This window comes from Magnolia sinica, chromosome 7, assembly GCF_029962835.1.
Source record: "Magnolia sinica isolate HGM2019 chromosome 7, MsV1, whole genome shotgun sequence".
Taxonomy (NCBI): Eukaryota; Viridiplantae; Streptophyta; class Magnoliopsida; order Magnoliales; family Magnoliaceae; genus Magnolia; species Magnolia sinica.
This window is the reverse complement of record NC_080579.1, coordinates 79,447,999-79,463,107: the sequence shown is the minus strand read 5'-3', so window position 1 is coordinate 79,463,107 and position 15,109 is coordinate 79,447,999. Positions and strand designations below refer to the sequence as shown.

Genomic DNA, 15,109 nt, shown 5'->3' with positions numbered 1-15,109 from the left:
GGCACCTCTTCAGCAAGTGTTTGAGCCAGTATGAAAAGTTGAGGAAGAAGCAGGCCTTTCTTAACAATTATCGAAAGTTCCCAATGTTTGCAGTAAGTTGCCTGCCACTGCCATTGTTGTTTCCAACTGCATTTTCCTATTTATTTATTTGAGAAGGTAAGAAAGATATTTTTTTACTGATCAGAGGCCAAAGCCTAATTACAAGCAACTGCATTTACTCTTCTTTGGTCACAAGAGATTTTTTTTCCCTTCCACCAGGACAACCATCTCTCCGAATTTGATGAGTCTCGAGAAATAATAGAGAGCTTGGTTGATGAATACAGAGCATGTGAGTCACCAGATTACATCAAATGGGAGATAGAGGTATGTTGCCGATGGAAGCTGACTGTCCATGTTATATTATTTTTGATTTCTCAGCACAGTTTTGCTTAGGGGGGCATTTTTTGCAGGACCTGGATCGAGTACTCACTAGAGAAGTCAGTGTCTCAGGAACAGAGGACTCAAATATAGCACTGTAAAGATGGCCAAGTAAGCGCTGATAATTTTTTATTTTTTTTTTTAAAGAATGGCCAAGTAAGCGGTTCTCATCCCTTCCCAAGAAAGCTTTGTGGATAGATGTTGATTCTTCCAAAATGGCTGAACTTATCTTTGTTTTGTGATGATGGATTGCTGTAATGTATATGCTGTTTGATTTATCTCTAATCAATTCCAATCAAAATACAGTGCAGGTGTTTGCCGATATTTCACACTGCTTCATTCTTGTGTCACTTGGAAACTGATACCAATCTCGTATTTTCTTCAGATTTGGTTCTTTTCTTTCTCGTTTCTGCCATCCATCTCTTTCCTTTACTTTCCTCATTTTAAGTCTCTGTTTTTGGTTTTCTTTCTTATTCTTCTTCTTGCCGTCTGTTTTCTTTCTTTTGGTATAAATCTCCAGATTGTTTTATGATCTAGGTTTCAAATTTTCAGTATTATACTCATGTCCATGAGCAATTTGCAGCTGCTTTTTTCTAGTATAACCTTTTTGGCTTGCTTTTGTGGTTCATCGATCCATATCATGATATTCAGATTGTTTCCTTTTCATGGATAAGAAATCCACACTAGTGATTCTTTGGGTGTAAAGGGTGTCTATCCAATCAAGTGATGAATGCACACTCAATTATTCGATCAAGTTGTGATTGGATCACCACAGCCTAATCCATTGGGCTGGTTATTCCAAAACAATCAAGATTACTAACATACCCGATTCCATTTGCATAAGTTGTGACTCTTAAATCTGCAAGTCGTTGTACATATGTTGATGGTGGATCATCTCTCACACACTTGCCATGGTTCTCCATTCTTTGGATGTAGAGGGGGGAGAGAGCTTTTCTTCATCTCTTCTTTTGATGATCAGACACAAAAGGATGTAGAATCTCTCTCTCTCTCTCTCTCTCTCTCTCTCTCTCTAGGATTTTATCTTTTCTGATAGCTCAGAGATTAGATTAATTACACTATGTTTGTAATTGAAGAGATTGGTATTTTTATATCAATTGCTTTACAGTTATATGTTTTCGTAGATGATGTAGTGTATATTTGCTTTATTATTGTATTATTTTGATTCTTGGTGAATATAGCTGAAAAGGGCGAGCTTAACAGTCCTAGAGGGGGGGTGAATAGGACTATGCCAAATAAAACTTAAAGTACTGAAATAATAAGTAAATCAGAAACTCAATCACACTAGTATTGAAAAATTGATTCAAACTAGTTCGTAGGACAACCTTCACCCAAAACAAAGTTTAGGTAGGACAACCTTATTTCACAAACGATCGTAAGGATCAAGATCTCAAACCAGGCAAGAGAAAAATAAAGTTATCTATTACAAACATTCACCACTTTTGCATAAATAAAATTAGAACCATTCTCCACAAATGCAAAAGGTAAACATTCACCACAACACCAAGAATTATAGCGGTTCTGTGTGTACAACAACTGTTCTCAAACAGCCACACCTACTCCAGTCCCAATAATCACTATCCACGTAATATTGGCTTTCACTATAAACAAGGTTTTCACAGGGTCACCTTAAAACCTTATACGGTTGTGATTTTAAAGGGCTATCACAAACAAAAACCCCTCACTGAGATTTTCTGGCTATCTCAAGTAAACCAACAAATGAGATTTTCTAGCTATCTCAATGAAACCAAAATACAAAAGATAGAATATACGTATCTTCACTTTGAAGACGTATTTATTAATGTAGCTTGTAGAACCGCTTCTCTTGTAGTAGATTGTTCAATGTCCAGTCACATAAACAAGGGTTCTAGGTTCTAGATTGATTTTAAATCGATTCAAACCAAAGGCTACTTGTTTGAATTCCTCAAGATCTCAAAGAAGAATATCTACTCTCTTTAAAGAATAAGATTCATAAAAAGGAGATCAAGGGAAATTAAAACAAAAAGCTATTAAATAAGTATTAAAAATACCATGCGATAGCTTGAAGATAATGGGGACTTCTCTCTCTCTCTCTCTCTTGATGAAGGCTTTTACTATCTTGGATTGATAATTTTGGATTGAGAGAAGGCCTCTATTTACAAGCTGAAAGGTTGTTGCTTCAACCCGTCTAAGGATCAACAAATTTTCAAATTTTGAGCGCGATCGGATAAAACGGTTCTTTGACTAGTCGAGGGTGCCAAAAATTAGTTGCTGAACTTCGAGTCGAGCAACCCTTGACTGGTCGAAGGCCCCTCTTCGACTGGTCGAGCAATCTGCTTGACTGGTTGAGGAAGCAACAAAAAAATCTATTTTTTGGAATTTAAACTTGGACTAGTCGAATATTTTCTTAGACTAGTCGAGCCACAGCTTAGACTAATCGAACCTAAGCCTAGACTAGTCGAACTTAAGCCTAGCAAAAGTATAAAAACCCATATAAGTTTGTCTCTTAAAAGAACTTAAGCCTAAGGTCTTTCTAGGGTCTGTTATACCTGAAAAGACTGAACATTGAGGTTTGAACTTCACGGAACTTGTTCTTCTGCTTGATTCTTCAATAGTACTTGTAGTTGAAGATGGAGCTTGATCTTCTACTTGAAGTGTAGTAGAACTTGAACTTTCCATCTTGATCTACTTCATGACTTGAACTTCAGTAAGGTCTTGAACCATAGTAGATGTTGAACTTGCTTGACTTGAAGTGAGGACTTGAACTTTCCATTTTGATCCACATTAGACGGACCACTTCATAAGCTATTTTGTCTAAACGAAGTTTGACAACCAAAGGTGTGCTTTATACAATATAGCACTTACAATCTCCCCCTTTGTCAAATTCGTGACGAAACACTTAATACAATAACAACTAGAATAGTATCTTGAATACAATGTTGTAGAAGGTGCAACTTTAATGAATGTGCAAAGAATTTGCTGCTACTCCCCCTCAATGTGAGTTTCTCCCTGCTTTATACTTCCCCTGTATTATAACATACCATTCCAATGCAAAACTCCAACAACCATATAGCAACATTTTCCATTCTAATCAAATATCATCATTCACATTCATATTCTACTTTTAAAATTAGCAAATTAGCTCCCCCTTTTTGTCACAAATTGACAAAGGAAAGAACATTCATGTGAACATAATTAAACCATAACAGAATCAGTAGAATAATAACTAGAAAATGCATAGAAATATGTCAATGAAAGGAGTTATCACAAAGTCATCAAGGAGCATAAAGAGAGTATAGTTTGAGAGTTAACAACCAAGCACACACATAATTAAAGTTTCTACAACCCAAAATAAAAGAAAATCAAGCTAATCGAATCTAGAGGAAGATGGAGGAGGTATGGAAGGATCAATCTGGTGAAGTCCTTTTGTAATGTGATGAAAATATTTTCGCATATATTTCATAGATGCTTTGTGACTTTCAGCCAGAGTATCTTGTGATACCTTCAACTCAACAACTTTCTCTTCCAATGACTTAAGTCGATCATTAACTTGGGAAGGCTAATAGTCAGGATCAACTACATCATCCGATTCAAGTTCCGCAAAGATGTCATCCATGGACGTGTCTTCAGGTAAAGGTGTGTCTCCTTCTTCTTCTTCATCCTGATCTCTCTGGCCGGGTAGAAATTCCAGGTCCATCTTATGGATATTCGTATTATAAAATGGGAGGGCTAACTCTGGTGCCTCAGTAGAAGGAATAACAACATTGCAATGAATAGCAAGACTTGTCATGAGATAAGCAAAAGGGACCGACCCATGGCCAGGATTGATACGAAATTGGATAATTAAGTAACATATCAATGAGGGAAGATAGATAGGAATGCCAGACACAACAGTGTGAAGAACACGAGACATGAAGGGAGTAAGTTCAGACTTATTCCCAAACCGTGGATAGACATTAAATGTTAAAATGCAATGAATGACTCTGTATTTAGGTAACATCTTGTTGGCACAGAGGACATTTCCAAAACTCCATTCAGCATAAAACCGACATAATTTACAGGTAATATCCCGTCGCTCAGATTCAGTCATTCTATCAGCAAGGGTAGCAATGGGTATGCCTTCATCATTAACATTAATATCCATCAACCCTGAAATTAGGTGCCGATCAATTGGGATTGTCCCTTCTCTAAAATTAATAGAGAATGTCAGATTATCAAGGGACAATTCGCCTATTGAAGCATCCATCCCTTGCGCTATTGAGCGGTATGCCGTTCCACCCCAACTAAGAATGTTTTCCCAACCAATGGTAGTGAGGATAGGTAAGAGCTGGAATGGAGTAATGTGATCTACGTTCACAGTCCTTTCAATGATAATTTCTCTAGAGTGGAAATCCCTAACATGCTCCGAATCTTCGTCAGGAGATCTTAAGGTTCTCACCCTAACTGGAGTCGACCTGGAGGAGGAGCCGCTAGGGCCCTTGCGAGTAGCCTTCCTCTTAGTGCGATGCTCTATTTAGAGATAGCAATAGAGAGAATTAAAGAAAATAGATGAGTTTGGCTTCAATTAGATTTTTGCACAAAACCCACTATAGAAAGGATGCAAATCACAAAATAAATCACAAATGAAAGATTAACTAGCAAATAGGAACCCAAATCTAGAAGGAAATGTGAAATAAACCACTTACAATGAACAAATGGAGATGGATTCGATGTGTGGAGTCACAGCTAGTTGAGGAAGAAAGGAAAAAATGAATTAAAAAAGTGTTTTTCCCTCTTTTAATGAGAAAACCCGCGCACCTCAACCGGTCAAGTATGGTCCTCGACCCGTCGAAGGTCGACTGGTCGAGGACGTGCTTGACCCATCGAGCGGCTGACAAAAATCTCATTTTTTTAAATTTGAAATCAAAAGGTTTTGCATTTTTAAAAAAATAAAATTATAAACATACAACAATAAAAAAAATGCATAAACAACATGATTTAATTAATTAGAAGTATACATACTAATATCATGTTTAATTTGGAATATCTATTCCTGTCAAGCGGTTTGGTCATAATGTCTGCAAGTTGCTTTGCAGTTTGAATATATTCTAATGAAATGCTCATCCTCAACTAATTCTCGAATATAATGATATCGAATGTCGATATGTTTCGTACGAGAATGTTGAATAGGATTATTTGAAATATTGATTGCGCTTGAGTTATCACAATATAATATCATTGTATCTTGCGCAATCCCGTAATCAGCTAACATCCTTTTCATCCAGATTAGCTGGGTACTAGCATTACCAGCTGCAATATATTCAGCTTCAGCTGTTGAGAGTGATACAGAATTCTGTTTCTTGCTGAGCCAGGAAACTAAACAATTCCCTACATAGAAACACCCACCACTGATAGATTTTCTATCATCGATGTTTCCTGCCCAATCAGCATCGGTATATCCGGCAAGTTGTACAGTTGTATCATGCGGATACCATAGACCGAAATTAGCAGTACTTGCGACATATCTGATTATGCGTTTAACAGTGATTAGATGTGATTCCTTAGGATCAGATTGATATCTAGCACAGATTCCAACGCTAAAAGCCATATTGGGTCTACTAGCAGTTAAGTATAGAAGACTATCAATTATGCTTCGATATAAACGGGAGTCTATACTTGTTTCATCCTTAGAGAGTTTGAGAGTTGTACTCATAGGAGTATCAGACTTTTTGCCATTTTCGAATCCAAATTTCTTTACCAAATTTAAAGCATATTTGGTTTGAGAAATGAAAATACCATCTTCCTGTTGTTTTACTTGTAATCCAAGAAAGTAATTCAATTCTCCAACCATACTCATTTCAAACTTGGATTTCATCATATCTACAAACTCAATGGACATGTTAGTGCTTGTAGATCTATAAATAATATCATCAACGTAGATCTGTACAATCAATATATGTTCATTATATTTTTTGACAAATAACGTTTTATCAACACTTCCCTTGATAAAGTTGTGACTAAGTAAGAATTTAGTCAACTTTTCACACCATGCCCTGGGAGCTTGATTTAAACCATAAAGTGCCTTTTTAAGACGATATACATGATCTGAAAGTTTAGGGTCTTCAAAACCCTTAGGTTGTTCAACATACACTTCTTCATGTAAATCACCATTTAAAAATGCACTTTTAACATCCATTTGATATATTTTAAATTTCTTATAGCAAGCAATTGAAATAAATAATCTAATGGATTCAAGGCGCACAACTAGTGCGAAGGTTTCATCATAGTCAATTCCTTCTATCTGAGTGTAGCCTTGTACAACCAATTGTGCCTTATTTTTAATGATATTTCCCATTTCATCAGATTTGTTCTTAAAAATCCATTTGGTTCCAATTATATGTTTATCAGAAGGTCTAGGAACCAAATACCAAACATCATTTCTGACGAATTGATTTAACTCTTCTTGCATAGCCAATATCCAATTTTCATCGGTAAGTGCTTCTTTTACATTTGCAAGTTCAATTTGAGGAGTGAAGCAAACGTAGTTATAGATATTTTCTAACTGTTTTCTTGTCTGAACAGCAGTATGAGGATTACCCAATATCTGATCAGTCGGATGGTCTTTGACTGATCTTAATTCAGTATTATCTGAATTAGATGAAGAGTCAGGTTTATCGATAATGTTGACTTCATCATCTTCTTGACTTGGTGTAGGTGTGATTAGGTGATCGTCAATTACAACATTAATAGATTCCTGAATCACTCTTGTTCTTTTGTTAAGAACACGATATGCTCGACTATTCAAAGCATAACCCAAGAACATTCCCTCATCACTCTTAGCTGCGAACTTCCCCAAATTTTTCTAGTCACGTAAAATGAAACATTTACTTCCAAAAGTTCGAAAGTATTTAACTGTTGGCTTCTTGTTGAACCATAACTCATAGGCTATTTTATCTTTGGCTTTTCTAGCATACACACGATTTATAATGTAGCAAGCAGTATTAACAGCTCTGAGCTCTGAAATGTTATGAAGTAAACATAAAACAGGGGATAAGATAATCACCTAGCTTTCTTCCGAATCGCTCTGAGCTTCTTCTCAAGAAAGAAGCTCGTCGATGACCTAGCTAGTCGATGAACAAGCGCGCAGGGTTTGGCCAGGCCAGATCCCTCGAGGAATGGCAGATAGCTTGTGGGAGAGGTCGTTCTGCTGCGAGCAAAAGGCTCTCTCCAACAAGGTTTGTTTTGAGACGAAGAACACCCCTTGCCATTTTACCCACTCAGATTCAGAAGAGTAGAGACTTCAGCTTATTCATCTGGAACATCACCTATGATACCACCATGGTCGATCTTTTTCAGATATTTAGTAAATACAGGAAGCTGATTGATGTTTACATTCCCAATTTCCCTGGCATGCTGAAGCCAAGGGGATATGGTTTTGCTAGATTCAGATATGAACAGGATGCAAAGAATGCCGTGGACGTTCTCAATGGCAACTGAATCGATGGAAGAATTGTAGAGCTCAGATGGGCCAGATCTAGGGCGATTCTTGAAAGATCAGATCCCTGCTGGCGTAGCTCAAATCAGGGGAAACAGGGAAGACAGCCATCTCCAACCAACAACCACCGGCGAAGCTCAAATCAGAGGAACCAAGGAAGTCAGCCATCACCAACTAACACCTATGTCGAGGCAGCTCAAGTGGTGGCCAATGTGGGATCGCGGGAACTGCCCCAAGAGGTCGATGAAGCAACAATAGCTGATCAATGAGCGGTGGAAACCAGCCTCCACGCCTTAAAATTAGGAGTGGTAGTTACGGCTTCCACCCCATTCATTTCCATTCTAAGGGTCAGGAGTGCTATCATGGCATCCTCTTACAGCTCTTCTATCATTGAAGTTACTCGGACATCCCCAGATAAATTTCTCATCACTTGGAGATCAAAGAAGTACTATGATAATTTCTTGCTCGATTCCGATGTTCATCAGAGCATGGGTATCATCTCGGTCAGCAAATGGAAGCCAGAGGAGGTGTTTGGAGGTGAAGGTATTTGGCTGCGATTATACGACATCCCAGCTCATGCCTGGATGGAATCAGTGATTCTGGATTTGGGAAATCAGATGGGTAGGGTCACCCAGATCGATCCTATCATTGCTTACGGTATTTTTCAGGTATTTGCTCGGATTAAAGTTGTCATAAGGCCGGGAGTTCATATACAAACTGTTCTGAAACTTGTAGTTCTTCGGAAGATCTTCCCCATATTCATGGAAATGGAGACGATGGTGTCTTCATATAAGGCAAATCCCAGATCTACAACTCCCAATAGGGAGCCAGCGGTGAGGGAGAGCACGAGACAATGGGTGGAGAAAATTTTCAGCTCCAAACAGATAACTCCTCCGGTACGCACAACAGTTGTTTGTGAAAAAGCCAAGACGGTAGAACTGGCTGCTGAGACTCTGGATAGGGACGATGATGCATACTCAGGCAAACAGGACATGATTGTAGAAGAGAATGCTGACCCTACGGTGAAAATTAGTGATGAAATTCCAGCACATGCAGTTTCTTGGGTTGAGGACGTTGAGGGATGTGAAGCAGGCAAGTCGGCTGTTTCAATGGCTAAAACACATGACTATGTAGATGCGGTATAGAGCCAAGGTACTGAGACCGATACTGTGGAAGAGGAGGCTGCAATTGCAAATGACCCCCTACAGGAGCCCTGTTTAACTGATATCAGAAAAAAAATCATTGAATGCAATTAAGACATGTCCTTTGATCATCTAAAGGGATCTGCCCCAGAGATGGGTACTCCGCAGACATGCTGTTCCAGTCCGTCCATTCTACAAATCCCAGAGATCTCTCCCTCTCAGCCCCCACCTCTCTGGAGTAGACAAGATCGGTAGGTCTGATATTGCCAGAATTTTGTTTCTCATGGAAAATGAGGCTGTCCCACCTCAAAGACAGCAGGTCTTTTGTCCAGCAACAAACAGACTAATCAGACAACCGACTCCATCACGTCGCTCAAGATCATTTGAAAACTCGCCGATCAAATTCGGGCCGCACAGACAGGAGATACCCGGGGAAGCACATCCAGACACTGATTTACATTCAACAGTCCCAACCAACGAGAGAAGAGAAGATCAGAACTTTTATCAACTACAGGAGACAGAAGCTATTTCCTTCGTACCAGGAGAACATCTCTCTCCGAGGAGCTTTGCGCGATGCACCAAAGAAAATTTCGAAATCGATCTATCCCCTTACTTCACCTCTCCTTGCGAGGAGACTTTGATTCGAGGTCCAAGCTCTCCACCCCACCCTCCACATTCAACCACGGTACAACAGCAAGGAATAGAAAAGGGACAGGCTGCTCAGACCACAGAATTACTGCAAAGGCCATCAGATACAATTCAGGAGGCTCACAATATCAAGAACTCTACAGAACCTAACAGGGGAGTACGAATTTTCTATTCCAGGGGCGACTGGAATTCCAGATTAAGAAGACTCAAACGGAGGGCAATGAACATAGGTTGTGTCGCGGATGGATAACATCCTTGTATGGAATGCCCATGACATTGGAAACCAGAGAACAATCAGAACTTTGAAAAGAGTAATTAGTCTTCATAACCCCTGGATTGTGGTTATTCTTGAGCCTATGCTCAAGGATACCAGCAGAGTAAGAGTGGGTCTATCTCTTGGCTTTCACCTCTCTTTTTCGAATGGGGAAGAGGGAGGGAAATATCATTTTTCCACAGAGAGATGTTAACCTGTTCTTTGTTTAGAGTGACTAAACCAAACTCTGACAGTTAATATTGATGTGCAGAATTTACAGTTGTCAGCCCATTTAACTTGTGTATATGCCAGATGTTCGAGGTTACTCAGAAGACCTCTTTGGGAGGAATTGGAAGCCCTTTCGACTTCTCTGCTTGGCCCGTGGGGAGTGTGCGGCGATTTCAACGCCATTACAAGTTGCTGAGAGAAGAAGCAGAGGAGAGTTTGATGTTCGAAGCGCCAGGGAATTTTCTGAAGCGATTGAGAACGCGGGACTGATTGACGCCGTTCTCGAGGTCTCGCTACACATGGTGCAACAACCAATTAGGTTCAGCCAGAAGCTAGGCAAGGCTAGATAGGGTGCTTATCAACACCCCATGGGTTTCCATTTTTCCGCGGTTCAAAGTCGATCACCTACCTCGTGTAAATTCAGACCACAACCCAATTCTCCTGACTTTCCCTCGCCAATAGTCTAGCAGCCCAAAACCTTTCAGGTTTCAAAGGATGTGGACGAAGGACGATTCTTTCCTTCAAGTGGTCAAATCAGCATGGGACAAGGCATAATCATATCACCTGGTTTACAATTTGCTGGCCAAGATGAAAAGTGTGAAAATGGAGCTAAAGATCTGGAACAAGGAGAGTTTTGGCAACATCTTTGAGCAAGTGAAGATAGCAGAGGCAAAATTAGCAGAAATTGAGATGCCAATGCAGCAGTCCATGCCTACTCAAGAGCAGAACCATGATCTAATGATCACATTTCAAGAGGCGACTGATAGTCTTAACTAGTTAGAGGTCAAGCATGAACTATTCTGGAAACAGAAGTCCAGGATAAGTTGGCTAGAAGAGGGCGATAAAAACACAAAATTCTTCCATGCGGTAGCTACGGAGAGACAGCGAAGAGCGTCGATAAACAGGATAGAGCTTGAATCAGGAGAGATAGTAACCGATCGGGAGGACATAAAACAGGATGCGATGCGGCACTTCCAGACGTTGTTTTCAGGAAGCCCAAGAGAGATAGTTACAAACTTGTTGGACTTGGTTCCCCCTTCAGTGAGGCGGGATATGAATGATATGCTGTTGGCCCCCCCTTCCATTCTTGGGGTTCATTAGGCAGTGCAGTCCATTCCGGCTGACAGTGCACCTGGCCCTGATGGTTTTTCGGGGATCTTTTTCTCGTCCTGCTGGCATATTATCAAACAAGATATTCACAAGGCCGTCTCCTATTTCTTCCACTTTGATTTGTTTAATCCCCATAGGGGTTGCTCCTAAGAGATGGTCAGATTATCACCCCATTAGTCTCTGTAATTGTATATACAAAGTTTTCTCAAAGACATTGCACTCAGGCTCAGTCAGGTTCTTCCTCACCTGATTTCCCCAGAGCAGGGAGCATTTATAAAGGGCAGGTCGATATTATAAAACATAGCACTCTTGCAGGAATTGTTCAGGGATATTAACAGGAAGAATAGAGGAGGGAATGTGGCCCTGAAGCTGGACATGGAGAAAGTGTATGATAAGGTGGACTGGGCTTTTCTTAAGCAAGTTCTATTTCGCTTTGGGTTCTCCTTCAAGTGGATCGGGATTGTTGAGAACTGTTGGGATAGCAGTTGGATGTCCATGCTAGTTAACGGCGAAGCTGCAGGTTTTTTCAAGCCCTCAAGAGGACTGAGGCAAGGGGACCCATTGTCTCCAAGCCTTTTTATTATTTGTGTGGATGTCCTAAGCAAAGGTCTTAATCGGTTAGTATCACAAGGAATTTGTTTACCTTAAAACGTCAGGAGAAGCTGTCCTACTGTTTCCCACCTCCTCTATGCAGACGACACCTTGCTTTTTCTTAATGGAGGCATTGCTTCACTGAGAAAAATCATGGCGTTAATGGAAGATTACTAGAGAGCAGCTGGTCAAAGCATAAACTGCACAAAAAGCTCCTTCTATTGCTCTGACAAGATATCGGTATCCAGAATCAGGTCCATCTCAAACCTGTTAGGTATTAACAGGGCTGCTAGCTCTTTCTGTTATCTTGGGGTCCCGCTGACAGTGGGCAGGCTGAAAGTAAGCGCTTTTCAACCCCTGATAGAAAAAGTTGAAGGCCGCATCAGGGGTTGGAAAAACAGGTTCTTGTCTCAAGCTGGGAGAGTGGTTCTCATCAAGCATGTGTTGGGGAGCATCCCCATTCACTCCATGGCAGCTACCTCTCTTCCAAAGAGGGTAATCACAAAGCTAGAGAGCTGGTTCTCTTCCTTTTTCTAGGGTTTGAGTGATGGTAAAAGGAAGCTGCATTGGAGGAGTTGGAAATCCATAGCCAGGTCGAAGGAGGAAGGTGGGCTCGGAATTCGGAAATTATTGGAAGTTATGCATGCGTTTCAGATCAAAATGGCCTAGATTTTGAAATTTCAGAGGGAATCTAGCTTATGGGCCTCGTTCATGGCTGCAAAGTATGGTTTGAGGCAGGAATTATCGACCTCAGGAATCAACGATGAATATGGCTCTCCAACCTGGAAGAGGATGAGGTATCTCCTGCCGTTTTTAAATGATAAGGTACAATGGAGTATAGGTGAGGGAGAATGCAGGTGTTGGCAAGAGAATTGGACCGGTCTTGGGCGCCCCTTCAAAACTACGTAACAAGGACATTCCAGCAGAGATAAGGACGTTGAAGGTGAATCAGATTTTACGCCCGGTTGGCCCTCTCCCTCCAACAGTGGTCTTTTTAATGCTTCCTCAACAGATTGTTGAAAGTATTTTTCAAGGGGGTTACTGCTTATCAGAGGACCCTGACTCTCCTGTGTGGCCGTTCACTCCATCAGGAAAATTTACAGACAAATCAGCGTGGGAAGCAACCAGACCGCAGTCACCCACGAAAGATTGGGCGAGGTGGGTTTGGCATGGGAAGTTGCCACCAAAAATTTCTCTTTTTGTGTGGAAACTCCTTAATAATTCGGTTCCGGTGGATATGGCTATTCAATCTAGGGGCATTCAGTTAGCATCGAAATGGGTCTGCTGCAAAGTCGGATTAGATCAGGGCCCAGCCGGTGAGTCTCTGTCTCACCTTTTTCTAGATGGCGAGTTAGCTGCTTCAGTGTGGGACCATTTTGGGAGGTCTTTCGGTATCAATATTTTACAGGCCTCCACAGTAGAAGCTAGGTTTACGCTATGGAGGAGGGCTTATTCAGTCAGTAATGCGCACCACACCAACATGCAATTAGTTCCAGCCTTCATCTAGTGGGAATTGTGGAAAGCAAGAAACATGTCGGTTTTCGAGAGCAAACCCCCTGCAGCGGGTCCAGTCATAGCTCGTGCCTCCTGGTGGTTATCCAGAATGGGAAACAAAGAAGTGGGAAATCGATCAGGCTCTGTCTCTATCAGTCTTCCTCAGCGAGCAGTTGGCCCAGGCGGAGCAAGGAAGGGTTGTCACTCTATAGTTACCTGCCATAGACCACCTATGGGATGGGTCAAAGTGAATGTGGATGGCTCTTCTAAAGGTAACCCGGGCTTGGCAGGGGGCGGCGGTGTCTGTAGAAATGACAAAGGTCAATTCATATTCGCTTTCTCTCTCGAATATGGGGTACTGTCTAACATTGGGGCCGAGGTGCGCGCGGCTCACTACGGCCTAGCAATGTGTATAGAGAAAGGCTTTTCTAAGGTGGTAGTAGAATCGGATTCAGAATTGGTGATCAAGTTGTTTAAAGAAAATTTTAGCCTTGGGTGGAAATGGAAAGGCTGGACGACAAGGACGGAGAAGCTTTGCCTTCTTGGCCAGATAGAGTTTCAGCACATCTTTAGAGAAGGCAACGCCCCGGCTGATGCGCTAGCCTGCGCCAGGAGTATGTCCCAAGCTCGGTTTTCCAGCAGTTCTTGGACCGAGCTTCCCGAGCAGGTGCGTGGTCTTATTTTCTTAGACAGGGTGGGTCTAGGAAACATAAGGGAAAGGTAGTGTTTTTTCATGTTCCTTTTAGTTGAGGGCCTGTTTTTTTATTTATTTATTATTATTGGTTTTCAGATCCGTATGGATAGGAAGTTGTTACGATAGGTCCTCTTCAGGTCCTTTTTTCCTGAGAAGACCCGAAATTGTAAGTTTTTGTTCAGAATGAAATATAAGATTACCGGTTTTTTTAAAAAAAATAAAAATAAAAATTTTAAAGCAATATTAACAGCTTCAGCCCATAAGTTTTTTGGTAAGTTCATGCTATTTAGCATTACACTAGCCATTTCCTGTAACACCATGTTCTTTCTTTCAACAACCCCATTCTGTTGAGGTGTTTTAGGAGCAAAGAACTCATGTGATATATCATGGTATGTACAGTACTTCTCAAAATTGCTTTTTTCAAACTCAATACCATGATCACTTCTGATTTTGATCACATGTACTTCTTTTTCAGTCTGAATTGGTTTTAAAATTCTTCTGACTTCATCGAGAGTCTCTAATTTTTCTCTTAAGAAAGCTACCCAAGTATATCAGGTAAAATCATCAACAATAACCAGAAAATACTTCTTTCCGCCTCTACTTTCCATTCTCGTTGGTCCTACCAAGTCCATATGGAGTAGTTCAAGAGGTTTGATTGTGGCTAAGGAGTTCACTTTCTTGTGACTACTCCTAGTTTGCTTGCCAATCTGACATGCGCCACAGATCTTTTCTACCTTTTTTTAATTTAGGTAAGCCACGAATATGATCTCTTTTGCTCAATCTATAAATATTTCTAAAGTTAACATGTCCAAGACGTTTATGCCATAGTTCTGTTTCGTCTATTTGGACTATGTAACATGAAAAGTTACAAGAGCATGAGTCATTGATGATCTAGTAATTCTCAGAAGTCCAATGACCATTTAATATCACACATCCCTTCTCGTTTGAAATCTCACATCCGTGATTTGTAAATTTTACACTGTGTTTGTTATCACAGATTTGAAAAATACTTAGGAGATTATGTTTGAGACCTTCAACATACAAAACATTCTCAAATGGAG

The 15,109-nt window shown here is 40.6% G+C and overlaps 1 protein-coding gene across 1 annotated transcript in view; it reads left to right on the top strand.

Moving 5' to 3' along the window:
- Nucleotides 1-15,109, top strand: part of LOC131251493 (uncharacterized) — a 29,324-nt gene continuing 14,215 nt past the window's right edge. Inside the window, exons 1-3 of the mRNA XM_058252243.1 lie at nucleotides 1-92; nucleotides 259-363; nucleotides 450-528. The gene's annotated coding sequence lies outside the window, so the exon portion shown is untranslated. The remainder of the gene's footprint in view (nucleotides 93-258; nucleotides 364-449; nucleotides 529-15,109) is intronic.